The 14,641-nt window shown below is 41.8% G+C and overlaps 1 non-coding gene across 1 annotated transcript; it reads right to left on the minus strand.

The window, feature by feature from the left end:
- Positions 1-11,273: 11,273 nt before the first annotated feature.
- LOC129676422 (small nucleolar RNA SNORA17) lies at positions 11,274-11,405 on the minus strand. The gene has a single exon (XR_008720072.1). It is a non-coding gene; the product is annotated as a small nucleolar RNA SNORA17 (small nucleolar RNA).
- Between the last annotated feature and the right edge of the window lie 3,236 nt (positions 11,406-14,641).

The raw sequence follows: 14,641 nt of genomic DNA on the forward strand, positions 1-14,641 counted from the left end.
TGTTTCCTATTTTCTTTTTCTTCTGATGTCCATCCTCTTTGCCTTTCAGGATGGGGATTGAACATTTTAGTTAGGGTCCTCTCTTTTGCTTAGTTTGTTTAGATATACAGATTTTAGTGGGTTTATTCTATATTGTATGTTTATATGAGTGAGTATATACCATGCGTGTCTTTTTGCTTCTGGGACAACTCACTCAGGATGATCCTTTCCAGGTCCCACCATTTACCTGCAAATTTCATGATTTCCTTATCTTTCATTGCTGAGTAATACTCCATTATATAGATGTACCACAGTTTCTGCATCCATTCTTCAGTTGAGGGGCATCTGGGTTGTTTCCAGCTCTGGCTATTACAAATAAAGCTGCTACAAACATGGTTGAGCAAATGTCCTTTTTGTGTACTTGTGCCTCTTTTGGGTATATGCCTAGGAGTGGTATGGCTGGATCTTGAGGAAGCACTATTCCTAGTTGTCTGAGAAAGCGCCAGATTGATTTCCAGAGTGGTTGTACCAGTTTACATTCTCACCAGCAGTGGAGAAGGGTTCCCCTTTCTCCACAACCTCTCCAGCATGTGTTGTCCCTTGAATTTTTGATCTTGGCCATTCTGATGGGTGTAAGGTGAAATCTCAGGGTTGTTTTGATTTGCATTTCCCTAATGGCTAATGAGGTTGAGCATTTCTTTAAGTGCTTCTCTGCCATTCGATATTCCTCTACAGAGAATTCTCTCTTTAGCCCTGTTCCCCATTTTTTAAATGGATTACTTGGTTTATTGCTTTTCAGCTTGTTTAGTTCTTTATATATATTGGATATGAGTCCTCTGTCAGATAGAGGGTTGGTGATGATTCTTTCCCAATCTGTAGGCAGTCGCTTTGTTTTGATGACTGTGTCCTTTGCTTTACAGAAGCTTTTCAATTTCATGAGGTCCCATTTATTGATTGTTGCTCTTAGAGCCTGTGCTGTTGGTGTTCTGTTCAGGAAGTTTTCTCCTATACCAATGAGTTCTAGGGTATTCCTCACTTTTTTTTTCTAGCCGATTTAATGTGTCTGATTTTATGTTGAGGTCTTTGATCCACTTGGACTTCAGTTTTGTGCAGGGTGATAAGTATGGATCTATTTTCATTTTTCTACATGTAGACATCCAGTTGGACCAGCACCATTTGTTGAAGATGCTATCTTTTTTTCATTGTATGGTTTTGGCATCTTTGTCAAAAATCAGGTGTCCGTAAGTGTGTGAGTTTATTTCTGGGTCTTCTGTTCGATTCCATTGATCCACCATTCTGTTTCTATGCCAGTGCCATGCAGTTTTTATAACTGTTGCTCTATAGTACAGCTTGAGATCAGGGATGGAGATACCTCCAGAAGATCTTTTATTGTAGAGGATTGTTTTAGCAATTCTCGGCTTCTTGTTATTTCATACGAAGTTGAGAATTTTTCTTTCCAGGTCTGTAAAGAATTGTGTTGGCAATTTGATGGGAATTGCATTAAATCTGTAGATTGCTTTTGGTAAGATGGCCATTTTTACTATGTTAATCCTGCCAAGCCATGAGCATGGGAGATCTTTTCATCTTCTCATATCTTCCTCTAATTCTTTCTTCAGTGACTTGAAATTTTTTTTCATACAAGTCTTTGACTTCCTTGATTAGGATTACACCAAGGTACTTTATGTCATTTGTGGCTATTGTGAATGGTGTTGTTTCTCTAATTTCTTTCTCAGCCCTTTTGTCTTTTGTATACAGGAGTGCTACTGATTTTTTTGAGTTAATTTTGTATCCGGCGACTTTGCTGAAGGTGTTTATCAGCTGTAGGAGTTCCCTGGTAGAGTTTTTGGGGTCACTCATATATACTATCATATCATCTGCAAATAGTGATAATTTGACTTCTTCCTTTCCCATCTGTATCCCCTTGATCTCCTTCAACTGTCTTATTGCTCTAGCAAGGACTTCCAGCACTATGTTGAAGAGATATGGAGACAGTGGGCAGCCTTGTCTTGTCCCTGATTTCAGTGGGATTGCTTTAAGTTTCTCTCCATTCAGTTTGATGTTGGCTATAGGCTTGCTGTAAATCGCCTTTACTATGTTTAGATATGTGCCTTGTATCCCTGATCTCTCCAGTACTTTAAACATGAATGGATGTTGGATTTTGTCAAATGCTTTTTCAGCATCTAGGGAGATTATCATGTGGTTTTTTTCTTTCAGTTTGTTAATATGGTGGATCACATTGATGGATTTCCGTATATTGAACCACCCCTGCATACCTGGGATGAAGCCTACTTGGTTATAGTGGATAATATCTTTGATGTGTTCTTGGTTTCGGTTTGCAAATATTTTGTTAAGTATTTTTGCATCAATGTTCATAAGGGAGATTGGCCTGAAATTCTCTTTCTTTGTTGAGTCTTTGTGAGGTTTAGGTACCAAGGTGATTGTGGTTTCATAGAATGAGTTTGGTAATGTTCCTTCTGTTTCTATTTTGTCTAATAGTTTGAAGAGAATTGGAGTTAGCTCTTCTTTGAAGGTCTGGTAGAATTCTACGCTGAAACCATCTGGTCCTGGGCTTTTTTTGGATGGGAGACTTTTGATGACCGCTTCTATTTCTTTGGGGGATATAGGACTATTTAATTGATTTACCTGGTCCTGATTCAGCTTTGGTAAGTCAAATCGATCAAGAAAATTGTCCATTTCATTTAGGTTTTCAAATTTTGTTGAGTATAGACTTTTGAAGTAAGTCCTAATGATTGTTTGGATTTCCTTAGTGTCTGTAGTTATGTCCCCCTTTTCATTTCTGATTTTGTTGATTTGGGTGGTGTCTCTCTGCCTTTTAGTTAGCTTGGCTAAGGGTTTGTCGATCTTGTTGATTTTCTCAAAGAACCAGCTCTTGGTTTCGTTGATTCTTTGAATTGTTTTATTTGTTTCTAATTGATTGATTTCAGCCCTGAGTTTGATTATTTCCAGCCGTCTACTCCTTTTTGGTGTGTCTGCTTCTTCTTTTTCTAGGGTTTTTAAGTGGGCCATTAAGTTGCTTGAATGAGCTGTCTCGAATTTCTTCTTGAAGGCACTTAGTGCTATGAACTTTCCTCTTAGCACTGCTTTCATTGTGTCCCACGAGTTAGGGTATGTTGTGTCTTCATTTTCATTGAGTTCTAGAAAGGCTTTAATTTCTTTCTTTATTTCTTCCCTGACCCAGCTGTCATTTAGTAACAAGTTGTTCAGTTTCCATGTGTGTGTAGGCTTTTTGCTATTTCTGTTGTTGTTGAAGTCCAGCTTTATTCCATGGTGATCAGACAAGATACAAGGGATTATTTCAGTCTTCTTGTATCTGTTGAGGCTTGCTTTGTGACCAACTACATGGTCTATTTTGGAGAAGGTTCCATGAGGTGCTGAGAAGAAGGTAAATTCTTTTGTGTTTGGGTGTAAAGTTCTGTAAATGTCTGTGAGGTCCATTTGATTCATGACCTCTGTCAGAGATATTGTTTCTTTGTTTAATTTCTGTTTTGTTGACCTGTCCTTTGTTGAGAGTGGGGTGTTGAAGTCTCCCACTATTAATGTGTGGGGATCTATATGTGGTTTAAATTTTATCAATGTGTCTTTTACAAATGTGGGTGCTCTTGTATTTGGGGCATAGATGTTCAGGATTGTGATGTCTTCCTGGTGGAATTTTCCCTTGATGAGTATGAAGTGTCCTTCCTCATCTCTTTTTATTAATTTTGGTTGAAAGTCTATTTTATCAGATATTAGAATGGCTACTCCTGCTTGTTTCTTGGGTCCATTTGCTTGGAAAGTTGTCTTCCAACCTTTTACCCTCAGGTAATGTCTATCTTTGTGCCTTAGGTGTGTTTCTTGTATGCAACAGATTGCTGGGTTTTGTTTACGTATCCATTCTGTTAATCTGTGTCTTTTTACTGGAGAGTTGAGTCCATTGATGTTGAGAGAGATTAATGACCAGTGGCTGTTAGATCCTTTGATTTTGATGTTGGCTGTGTTCATAAGGTTGTGTGCTTGGTTGCTTTTTGTTTTGCTGTAGTAAGGTTAATTATTTCCTGTGTTTTCTTGACAGAAGCTAATTTTCTTGGGTTGTATTTTCCCTTCCAGTGTCTTCTGTAATGCTGGATTTGTGTGTAGGTATTGTTGAAATTTGTTTTTGTCATTGAATATCTTGTTTTCTCCATCTATGAGGACTGAGAGTTTTGCAGGGTATAGCAGCCTGGGTTGACATCTGTGTTCTCTTAGGGTCTGCATGATATCTGTCCAGGCCCTTCTGGCTTTCATAGTTTCTGTTGAAAAGTCAGGTGTGATTCTAATGGGTTTGCCGTTATATGTTACTTGGCCTTTTTCCCTTGCAGCTTTTAGTATTTTTTCTTTGTTCTGTATACTTACTGTTTTGATTATTATGTGGCGGGAGGATTTTCTTTTCTGGTCAAATTTGTTGGGTGTTCTGTAGGCCTCATGTATCCTTATTGGCTTTTCCTTTAACTTGGGGAAATTTTCTTCAATGATTTTGTTGAAAATATTTTCTGGGCCTTGGAGAAGGGAGTCTTCTTTTTCCTCTATTCCTATTATTCTTAGGTTTTGTCTTTTCATATTGTCTTGGATTTCTTGGACGGTCTGTGTCAGGAATTTTTTGGATTTAACATTTTCTTTGACAGATACGTCGATTTCTTCCATTGTATCTTCTACACCTGAGATTCTTTCTTCCATTTCTTGTATTCTGTTGGTTATGCTTACCTCTGTAGTTCCTGTTTTCTTCCCTAAATTCTTCCTCTCCATTATTTCCTCCATTTGTGTTTTCTTTAATTTTTCTAGTTCTATCTTCAGGTCTTGAGTTGTTTTGTTTACTTCCTTCACCTGTCTGCTTGTATTTTCCTCTTTTTCTTTTAGTTCCTTCAACTCTGTCTCTTTTATTTCTTTCAGTGATTTAATTATTTCTTCTCTGAAGGCCACAAGCTGTTTGGCTGCATCTTCCCGTATTTCTTCACGGATGGCTTGTCTTTATCTTCCTCCATTTCTTTACGGATAGCCATGATCTGTTTGGTTTTATCTTCCTCTAATTCTTTACATATTTTATTTGTCTCCTCTATTATCCTCTTCATCAACATAGATGTAAGGTCTTCTTCTTGATTTTCTATTATGCTGCATTGTTCAGGGCTGTTCGCCTCTGGATGGCTGGGTTCTGGAGATGCCATATTGCTCTGTCTTTTGTTGGTTGAGCCTTTATGCTGACCTCTACCCATTGGGCTGATTTAGGTGTTGGCTGTTAGTTTCTGTGCTTCCTGGAGTCCTGAGGTAGGGAGTATCCCCTTGGCTGGAAGATGATTTTTCCTGAAGGAGTCCTTCTCTGCTTTTTGCTTATGGTCACTGTATGGCCAGTGTTTCTCAGGAGTTGCCACTGCTTACCTCAGGTTTATAGCCCTGAGTAGTAGCTGTGGTCTATGTTAGGCAGGGGGGTTTCTCCTCTTACCCATAGAATTTCTCAAGACAGCTGCCCCACTGCTGGGTTTCTTGTTATAAATTTAGTGTGCTGCTGCTCACTAAATTTCCATGTACAGTCCTCTTGAAGAAACTGCTGATTCCCTAGCTGTGGGGTTTTCTCCCAAGAGGGAACCTCAGTCTGTTATCCTGGGGCGCACAGTTCTGTCCGGGAAAGTGGGAGGTGCACTCAGCAAGTCTCTGGGCCAGAGGCTGATTGCTCTGCTCTGGACCTGGAGAATGTGCATCTAGGTTGAGTTGTCGCCTAGGGGCACTGTTCTGGTCTGGAGGCTGGGTGCCTCACTCTGGACCAGAAGCTGTGTGTCTCTGTCTGGGATGGCAGCTGTAGGCACTGCTTTGGTCCAGACGCTGTGGGTGCAGCCCTCTTGAAAAACCAGGGATTCCCACAGTTTTGACAGTCTAGCTAGGAATAACTGGTTGATCCTTGGCACAGTATCTGAGGGCTGTTGTAATGGCTCTCTGGCTTTTGTAGGTCTGAGGATGCAGCTGTGTGTCCCAGTGCCCTAGGGGAACTCAATAATGGCGGCAGAGCACAGCGCTCCTGCCTGCACTAGAGTCTGCGTGAGTCCAGGAAGTGTTTTGGTGCTGGGTGTCCTAAGTGTTAGAGCTGCTGACCCCCTCCGCTGGGGGTTTCCTCCTGCCAGAGACACACAGTCTGGTGCCCTGGTGCCCTGGTGCCCACAGTTCTATCTGAGGCGGCGAATCAGGCGCACAGGCAGGCGCCTGTGTCCCGGCTCTGGGTCCGGACTGGCTCTTGGGGCACCCGCGGAACCCGAGTCTTTTCCAGGGGATGTCTGGGTAACCTGAGGTTGGTCCCAATTGTTTCCTGCTCCGTGGGGTTATCTCTTGACTGGGGAATCCAGTCTATGGTGTTGTGGGCCCACAGTTCAGTCTGGGACCGTGACCAGATCGCGCTGGCGGGTAGCTCTGGGCTGGCGACCAAGCGCCTGGCGGAACCGGGATCTCTTCCGCGGTTTAGTCGGGTGAGTTAAAGCTGATTGAATCCCCCACGGTGGGGTATCCTCTCACCTGTGAAACACAATCCCTTGTGTTTTATGGCCGCGAGTTCTGATTGCTGGTCACTGTGCCAATCCTGCTGTGCTGCTCCTCAGAATGAGAGTCCTCCCGGCGCCGCCATCTTGCCGCGCCGATTTATTTATCTTTTAAAAAAATATTAAGTTGAGAATGTTCCCTTTAAGGTCTGTAAAAATTGTGTTGGAGTTTTGATGGCAATTGCATTGAATCTGTAGATTTCTTTCGGTAGGATGACAATTCTTAGTTTATTGAGTCTACTGATCCATAAGCACAGGAGAGCTTCCATGTTCAGATATCTTTAATTAATTAATTAACAACCTGATCCCAGCCACTTCCTTCTTCTTCTCCCAGTTCAACCCTAGGTTCCCCACCCCCGATACTCTGCTTTTCTTCCCAGAGAAGGGGAAGCTCCCAAGGCTTACCAATACACTCTGGTGCCTCAAGTCTCAGCAGGATAAAGTACCATTGAGGCCAGATAAGGCAAACCAGCTAGGGGCCAGAGGCACCAGAGCTAGCAGGCACCAGAGTCAGAGACAGCCCCTGCTTCCATTGTTAGGGGACCCACATGAAGACCAAGCTGTACATCTGCTTTATATGTGTAGGAGGACTACATCCACCCTATGCATGCTCTTTGGTTGGTGGTTCAGTCTCTGTGATTACCCATGGGCCCAGATTAGTTTACTCTGTAGGTCTTGTTGTGTCCTTGCCCCTTTGACTCCCTCAATTCTTCCTCCCACTCTTCCACAGATATCCCTGAGCTCAGTCTATTGTTTGGATATAGGTTTCTGCATCTGTTTTTCTTCTTTAATTTCTTTCTTTGAGGACTTGAAATTTTTTATCATACAAGTATATTACTTACTTTGTTAGAGCTATCCCAATATATTTTGTATTATTTGTGGCTATTTTTGTTTTTTTCTCTGATTTTTATCTCAGTCCAGTTGTCATTTGTATATAGGAGGGATACTGATTATTTTGACTTAATCTTTTTTAATTAAATTTTTATTTTTTATATTAATTACAATTTATTTACTTTGTATCCCAGCTGTAGCCCCGCCCTTATACCCTCCCAGTCCCACTTTTTCTCCCTCATCTCCTCCCTGCTGCTCTCTATGTCCACTGATAGGAGAGGTCCTCCTCCCCTTCTATCTGACCTTACCTTATCAGGTCTCATCAGGACTGGCTTCAATGTCCTCCTCTGTGACCTAGCAAGGCTGCTCCTCCCTCAGGGGTAGGGAAAGAGCCAGCCACTGAGTTCATGTCAGAGACAGTCCCTGTTCCCGTTAGTAGGGTACCCACTTCGATACTGAGCTGCCATGGGCTACATCTGAGCAGGGATTCTAGGTTATATCCATGCATGGTCCTTGGTTGGAGAATCAGTCTCAGAAAAGACCCCTGAGCCCAAATATATTTGATCCTTGTGGAGCTCCTGTCCGCTCCAGATCTTACTAACTCCCCCTTCTTTCATATGATTCTCTGCACTGTGCTGAAGGTTTGGTTACAAGTCTCAGCATCTGCTTTGATACACTGCTAGGTAGAGTCTTTCCAAGGCCCTCTCTGGTAGGCTCCTGTCCCTTTTCTTGTTTTCTCTTACTTCCAACATCTATACCATTTATCTTTCTAAGTGAGGATTGATCATATTACCTTGGGTCCTCCTTCTTGTTTAGCTTCTTTTAGGTGTACAGATTTTAGTATGTTTATCCTATCTTATAGGTCTAGTATCCACTTATAAGTGAGTATATACCGTGTGTGTCTTTCTGCTTCTGGGATACCTCACTCAGGACAATCTTTTCTAGATCCCACCATTTGCTTGCAAATTTCATGATTTCCTTGTTTTAATTGCTAAGTAGTATTCCATTGTGTAAATGTACCAAAATTTCTATATCCATTCCTCCATTGAGGCACATCTGGATTGTTTCCAGGTTCTGGTTATTACGAATAGAGCTGCTATGAATATGGTTGAGCAAATGACCTTGTTGTGTACTTGAGCATCTTTTGGATATATGCCTAGGAGTGGTATAGCTGGATCTTGAGGAAGCACTATTCCTAATTGTCTGAGAAAGTGCCAGACTGATTTCCAAAGTGGCGGTACAAGTTTACATTCCCACCAGCAATGGAGGAGGGTTCCCCTTTCTCTACAACCTTTACTTAATATTGTAACCAGCCACATCATTGAAGGTGTTTATCAGCTGTAGGAGTTCCATGTTAAAAATTTTTAGGGTTGCTTATGTATACTATTGTATCATCTGTGAATAAAGATAATTTGATGTTTCCTTTCCAATTTGTACCCCCTAATCTTCTTCAGTGGTCTTAGTGCTCTAGCTAGAACTTCAAGTACTTTACTGAATAGAAAGGGAGAGTAGATACCCTTGTCTTGTTCCTGATTTTAATGGAATTGCTTTGTATTTCTCTCTATTTAATTTAATGTTGGCTATAAGCTTGCTGTAGATTGTCATCAGTAGGTTTAAGTATGTCCCTTTTATCCCTACTCTAACACTTTTTGTCATGAAGAGGTATTTGATTTTGTCAAGGGCTTTTTCAGCATCTAATGAGATGAACACTGATTTTTGTATGTTGAACCATACTTGCATCTCTTGGATGAAACCTACTTGGTCATGGTAGATGAACTTGTTAATCTGTCTTGAATTCAATTTATAAGTATTTTATTGAGTGGTTTTTAAACTTTTAATTGTGAATTTCACATCATGCACCTGATTCCCTCTCTCATCTTTCCCTCTCCTTGTACCTGCTTTCAGCATTTCAACCTCACCCCCAACAGAAAAATACTCCTTTGAAAGCTGTAATGTGTCACAGTGTGTCCCACAGAATACCCTCTTGTCCACACTTATTTGCTTGCAAATGTTCATTGCAATGACTCCTTGTTCTTGTGTGAGGCCTCTGGCTTCTGATACTCTATCAATACTGGAAACTCACTGGGTCTTTTCTCAGATATCCTTTTGTTGCCCTGTGTCATGGAGATCCTGTAGTTTTGGATATGTAGGACCGACCCTTTCATGCGCTCCAGTAGTTTATCGATAGGATAAATATTGGAATGTGTCAATTCAAAGTCCTAGATCTGGGTCTGAGAGGTATTTGAGCTGGACATCCCACTGGCTAACACACTGTCATTCCCTTGGGGATGGTTCACTGGCAACTTCCTCAACCAGGACCAGGTCTACCCTACTGCTCAGTTGAAGTTCAGGGCCTCCTCTTATGAATGTTGCATCTGGTGTTAGACATGGCCAGTTCTGCACTCTCAGAACTCCAAGGCCAGATATCATGCCTGCCATATATAGTGAGGAATGAGAGGGTGCCGGAGGGAGGGTATCACTCTCTCATCCACAACATTGCTCAACGGTCAGGATGCAGGGCCAGGTCTTCTGTGTTCATACTCTTGGGGCAGTTCATCTGCATCTCCCATGTCCAGGGCCCACTCTACTGTGCTGCCCAGGTGAGGTACAGGACCCACACTCCCAAGTACTGTAGCAGGTGAGTAGCAGGGACAGCTCTCTTGTTCTCATAACCCCAGGACCAGCTCTCCTGCCTGCCATAGGTGGCAAGGGGCGAGGGTGGGGGAAGGCATCTCTCCTCCCATGCTGCCACACAGCAGAGAAGATGCAGAACCAGCTCTCCCAGTTTCACACCCTCAGGGCTGGCTCATGTACAACCTCCACATCCAGGGCTCTTCTCTGCTGCCCAGGTGAGGGGCAGGGACTGCTCTCCTGAGTACAGCAGCAGGTGAGGGGCAGGGACAGATCTCCCATTCTAATGACCTCAGGGCCAGATCACCTGCCTTCCGTAGGTGGTAAGGGACAAAATGGGAGGAGGGTATCTTTCCCTAGTCCACACTACCACATGGAAGATGAATGGCAGGGGCAGATCTTCCATGCTTGTATCCTCAGGGCAGCTCACCCAGTACCCTCACAATGTGCTGGGCCTGCTGTCTAAAGCACTATAGCTGGCTAGGGGCTGGGTCAGCTCTCCTGTTCTCTCATCCCCATGGCCGGATCTCCCAGGATTCCCAGGAGAGGGGTGGGACCAGTTCTGCCAGTTCTCAGACTCACTATGTCCCTGGGTGGCAGCCCAGCTCAGGGACATCTGGCCTTTGGTGGTAAGTGAACCCTGCTGCAGGTCCACAGGATCAGACATGGCCCTTGGTGACAACACAGGTCAGGAGCTAACTATGGTCCTATGTAGTATCACTGTCTATTCACATCAGGCTATTCCATACTACCCTTGAGTTTCCAAGTCTGCCTCTCTTCATTATGCCCATATCTTTCTATTTCACTTTCTCTTCCATTTCTTCACCACTTATTTGATACTCTTAGTAGCACATAGGTCTCTGGGTATCTGCGATCATCACAGGAGTGGCCCCAGGTATGCTATTCCCCACTCATGCATTATGACATCAGGCAGAGGTCATCTTGGCCAGTTTGTCTCCCTAGGCCTACACAGCAGCGTCCTGGTGGTGATCTTAGGCTAGCCCACTGTCCAGTCTCGATGGTGTTGATCTGGTGGTTACCTTAGGCTTGCTCCTTGCCCATCCCATCCAAGTGGCCGCATGGAAGGGTCATCTGTTTTGGGCTCACTCTTGCCTGAGGTCCCTGATCCCAGTTGGGGTTCTTCTAGTCTCTGGTTTGCTTCCCACCATGAAAACCTGTCCAGGTCTGTGCAGTGCAGACTGGTGGTTGTCTCAGTCTAGTTCCCTGTCTAGGCACCCTGGTGCTGGAATGGTGGTCACCTCAGGCTTTCTTTTTTCAGGAAATGTTAGGCTACTATTCATTCAAATACTCAAAGCTCAGAACACTAAGCATAGATATAGCTTTTCTCCTCTCTGCCACCTACTAAAGCACATGTAACACAGCAGCCATACTTGCAATGCCTCTAAGGGTAGGGTTATTGAGTATTTTTGCATATATGTTTATAAATAGAATTGGTCTGCAATTATTTTTCTTAGTTGATTATTTGGTAAGTTTCAGTATTAGAGTGTCTGTGGCATCATAAAATAAATTTGTCATCATGTTTCTATTTTGTATAATAGTTTGAGTTCTGTTACTATTTTGTAGACTAGTCTGAGACATATTGGTATTAGCTCTTCTTAGAAAGTCTGGTAGAGTTCTATACTAAAACCATCTTGTCTTTGGCTTTATTTTTTGTTTGGGAGACTTTAAATTATGCTTCTATTTCCTTAGAGGTTATATATATGTTTGTGTATATATGTATGTATGGGTATATATAGTTTATCTGATCTTGATTCAACTTTGGTAAGTGGTATCTATTGAGAGTTTTTCCATTTAGTATTTTTCAAAAGATTTTTTTAAATTAAAAATTTATTTTTATATTAGTTACAGTTTATTCACTTTGTATCACAGCTATAGCCCCCTCCCTCATTTCTTCCCAATCCCACCCTCACTCATCTCCTCTCATTCCCTTCTCCAAGTCCACTGATAGAAAGAAGGGGGAGATAGTGGGATCTGGAGAGGACAGGAGCTCCACAAGGAGAGCAACAGAACCAAAATATCTGGGCACAGGGGTCTTTTCTGAGACTGATACTCCAATCAAGGACCATTCATGGATATAACCTAGAACCCCTGCTCAGATGTAGCCCATGGCAGCTCAGTCTCCAAGTGGGTCTCCTAGTAAGGGGAACAGGGACTGTCTCTGACATGAACTTAATGGCAGGCTCTTTGACCACCCCTTCCTGAGAGGGGGAGCAGCCTTGCTAGGCCACATAGGAGGACAATGCAGCCAGTCCTGATGAGACCTGATAAGCTAGGGTCAGATGGAAGGGGAGGAGGACTTCCCCTATCAGCGGTCTTAAAAGATTTTTAAAGACAATTTGTGGAATACAGGTTTTTATGACCCAATCATTCTTTGGGTTTCATCAGTGTCAGTTGTTATACTGCCTTTTCATTTCTAATTTTGCTAATTTGGCTATCCTCTCTCCACCTTTTAGTTAGTTTGGGTGAGGGTTTGTCCCTCTTGTTGATATTCTTAAAGAACAAAATTTTTGTTCCATTGATTCTTTGTATTATTCTTTTTGTTTTTATTTTATTGACTTCAGCCCTCAGTTTGATTATTTCCTATCTCCTCCTCTTGGGTATGATCCTTTCTTTTGGTTCTAGAATTTTTAGGCGTGCTGTTAAGTTGCTAGTATGAGATTGCTCCATTTAAAAAAAAGTGTAAGCACTTGTTCCTATGGACTTTCCTCTTAGCACTGCTTTCATTGTGTCTCTTACCTTTGGGTATATTGTGTATTCATTTTTGTTGAATTCTGCAAAGTCCTTAATTTCTTATTTCTGTTTTGACCCAGTTATCACTTAGAGAGTTGTTCAGTTTCTATGAATTTTCAGGCTTTCTGTTGTTTCTGATTGTATTCTTACACTGGCATCTACACATCTTTCTCTGGGGGCAATTATAGGTATAGGTGCCTTGGTCTCTGTTTCCTCTCTTCTGCCTGGAATAAACTATGTTTGAGTAGATGGTCTCCACTTGAATTGTGGACTGAACTTCTGATGACTTTCATAGCCTCTAGTTTAGCAGTGGGTATCTGAAGAATTAGGGAGTGGAACATGGTGATGGGGGGGTAGGAGATTTCAATATGGTGGAGACCACTGGGAGAGTGGGGTATGTCTATGGGCAGGATGCCTACCTGAAGTTCTGGTGGCAGGAATGGGCTCTGGTCAAGCAGGGGTCTTCCTCCCAGTTAGGAGCTGGGGCATGGCCACAGGGGGAGACTGGAGATAAGGTGGGCAGGCTCCAAGAGAGTTGGAGAAGTTTTTGGACAGGTGATCTATCTAGAATTCTGGTGGCCGTGTGGCCTCTGGTTGAACATATGGTTTCCACCTAATCTAAGTGCTGGCTCTGTGACAAACCATTCCCCAATGTCTTATACTATAGATATCTTTAGTAACTGTGAGAAAATGTATGTTAGTTTCATAACTTATGAAGTAAAAATATCCTGAAATATTTTTCCTGGTATTTATATACTTACCTTTTAAATAATTCTCTTTTAAAATCAATTTTCTTAACTTGTCATAAAAGGAGATATGTACCTAAAGGTTTTTCCACATTAATAATATATTGTATTTCTTTCTAGTGTGACTTTCACATATATTTGAAAGAATAAGGAAAATCAAAAGATTTTTCCACAATCTTAACAAGTGTTTAATATTTGTTCTTACTGTCTGTCTAAAAAGTGAGAACTATTTGAAGTCGTACTTAGAGTTTCCTGTTTGTATGAGTTCTCATCAATGTGTGTACTCACATATGTACTAAATGGGAAATAAAGTTTGTCACATTTCTTACAGTTAGATAATTTCTCTTTGGTATGAATTTTCACATGGCTTTGAAAGACATATTCATATACATTATATTAGAATTTTTCTTTTTTTTCTCTTGTGTGAGTTCTTGTATTTCATGAAGGATGTGAAGCAACTGAACATGATTTTTTTCAGTTTTCTCCAGGTTTCTCCTCCCTATTAAGAAACAGCAATTGAGTCTGGGGAGATTGTTCTATGGTTAAGTGCATTATCTTCTCTTCTAGAGGACCTGAGGTCTATTCCCAGCACTTATATGGCACCTCACAACCATCTTTAACTTCAGTTACATTGGATCTGATTCTCTCATTGTGCCTATGTAGGTACAAAGCACTGCATATTGTGCATATAAATAATACAGGGAAAGCACTAATACAAATAAAAAGAGAGAGAAAGAAAAAAAGAGATAAGAAGAAAGAGGATTTCCTTAGTTATTTCACATGGTTACGGATGTTGAGAAGTCCCACAATGTGCTACATGCAATCTAGAAAACCTAAATTTAGAAATCTAAAGTGGTAGTGAAGGTCAGTTGTATTCCAAAAGCCTGAAAGTATGTGAAGTGGCTTTTGCAAGTCCTGGGGTCCAAAAGCTGGAATTCTGTTATTCAGAGGCTGGAGAAATTTGATGTTCAAGATGCAGAAGACAGCTGGTACCAGTTTCCCATGGGTAAGAGTGAATTTTCTTTATCTGGATTAATGGCTCAGTTTTTTCATTTTTCCAGAAACACACACACACACACACACACACACACACACACACACACACACACAGGAATAATGCTATATTAGCTTTTTATATATCCCTTAATCCAG

This window comes from Psammomys obesus, unplaced genomic scaffold (assembly GCF_907164565.1).
Source record: "Psammomys obesus unplaced genomic scaffold, mPsaObe1.curated_primary_1811, whole genome shotgun sequence".
NCBI lineage: Eukaryota > Metazoa > Chordata > Mammalia > Rodentia > Muridae > Psammomys > Psammomys obesus.